Here is a 2,307-nt window from a genome sequence, read left to right on the forward strand (position 1 = left end):
GTGTGTGTGTGTGTGTGTTTGTGTGTGTGTGTGTTTGTGAGTGAGTGAAATAGAAGGGAGAGAGAGAAAGCGAGAGAGAGAGAGAGAGAGAGAGAGAGAGAGAGAGAGAGAGAGACAGAGAGATAGAGAGACAGAGAGACAGAGAGACCGAGATACACACACTTACAGAGGGGAGAAAGATAGGGGGAGGGAAATTCATCAATATACATTTGTGGCTGAAAGCTGTGTCGACATGTTTCCACCAAAGCAATAAAATAACAGCATTAGCATACACTGTAAACCTGTCTTTTATCTCGTTCAGAAGTATGTTTGTTTTATTGTACATATACCATGCCCCTGTGAAAAGATAACATAATTCATCAAAATTTCTTTTCTCTATACGAATAAATTGTTTTTCAATATGAAACCTATGTCCTTGATTTTTCTGTTTGCGAGCATTGTATGACCGACCCCATGCTTTCTCACGGCAAATTGGCCCATGAATAAAAACTGCTCTATAGCAATAGCAATACTTTACAGGCTCGACAGTGTCCTTGTTATCGGTAAGCGTTTTACGGCACTTGCAACACAATTAGGTCATGTAAGTGCCCAAAATTGGAATTGCCACAAGACACTTTCTTAAAGTCTTGGTTTTAGTAAGAGTTTTACGTACTCGTACTACAATAAGGTCATAATATAAGTGCCGAAGATTAGAGGTGTAATAAGAGAGTAACATACACAAACAAAGAAGGAGAGATGAGGGCGATAGACCGTTTGACAGGAAAAGAAAAGCAAACCACACCAGAACACCCGCCAACCACCCACTACAGGAGAGTAACAACGAAGGTGGAAAGATGAGGACGATAGAGTGACAGACAGGAAAGAATGAGCAAACCATATCAGAGAACCCACAAACCATCTACTGGCAGTCTCCGGTCTTGACTCCAAGAGCACTGGAATATCGATGATAACGTTCAGGGTTAGGGATAGGGTTAAGCCTAGGGGTACGACGGTTAGCGATAGTAACATTATGGGTTAGGGATAAGGTAAAGCGTAGAGTTAACACGGTTTACTTGCACCTTGAACTTCAGATTTGAACAGTAAACGGAAGGGGTCAAGGCACAGCAAGGGACGTAATTTACAAATAGTCACACACATTATAAAAAGTTCAGTAATGTCCCTTGTTCCACATTACGCATGGATAAATGATCCAGTAAAAGGCAGTCGAAAGTGCCCAAGTCGCCTCGCAATGTCTAGTGGAAAGTGACTGTTATTGTATCTGGGACAGATGGATATCTCGGACAATATTATCATAAACGAGATGGGTACCCTGTTCTATGAACGGACTCAAAAGAATCGATGCTCAAGTCATTGTGGAACCAGTATGAACTGTTCGTGAACGGAACTCTCAATTGCTTACAATGGCATGTAAGAAGACGATCTTTCCCAAGATTAGATCTAAGCGAAACTATTGAAAAACTGGAAATTAGACTACTTTGACTTCAGACTCCATATTATAACTGTGCACTCTTTAAATTGTTCTGAGCCACCGTTAATTTGGTCAAATTCGAAAGTTCAGCGGTTGGGAAGTTTTAGGCGGCCAAAATGACGAACTTTCAGAAATAAAAATATAATATTATGTATAGATAACAATATAAAATGTAATTTACATATAGTCATCCACCTTAAAAAAGATAACATTATGTCCCTGGTTACACTTACCTTTAGTTTTAGTAAGAGTTTTACGGCACTTGCAACACTATAAAGTCATATAAGTGCCGGAGAGAGAAGATGTGTTACAAGAGAGTAACAAACACAAAAAAGAAGGAGGGGGGGGGGGATAAAGACGATAGACGTTTGATGGAGACGAAGGAACAAACCAAATCAGGTGAAGATAGAGGTAAGGAACCGAGCAAAACATGGAGGGACTTTGAGAAAGATACACCTCAAGGTAATATTTGAGGAGAAACAATATGTGGCCTGAACTGCATGGGGAGTTATAAAGAGAGAGCGAGAGAAAGAGAGAAAGAGTATGGGGGAGAGAGGGACATAGGAGGGAGAGAGACACAGACAGACAGACAAACAAAAAGAGACAAAGACAAACACACAGGCAGACAGGCAGACAGACAGACAGAGATACAGAAGATACAGAGACACAAAGACGGACAGACAGACAGACAGAGAGAAAGAGAGAAAGACATACAGACAGGTACAGACAGACAGACAGACAGACAGACTCACACACCCACAACTAGACACACACACACACACACACACACACACACACACACACAAACACACACACACACACACAAACACATACACACA

General features: G+C 41.1%; 1 protein-coding gene across 1 annotated transcript in view; it reads right to left on the reverse strand.

Moving 5' to 3' along the window:
* Positions 1–2,307, reverse strand: part of LOC101849690 — a gene marked incomplete at its 5' end in the record, with an annotated part of 59,415 nt that overhangs the window by 45,949 nt on the left and 11,159 nt on the right.

The sequence above is a fragment of the Aplysia californica genome, unplaced genomic scaffold (genome assembly GCF_000002075.1).
Source record: "Aplysia californica isolate F4 #8 unplaced genomic scaffold, AplCal3.0 scaffold00159, whole genome shotgun sequence".
In the NCBI taxonomy this organism is placed as follows: Eukaryota; Metazoa; Mollusca; class Gastropoda; order Aplysiida; family Aplysiidae; genus Aplysia; species Aplysia californica.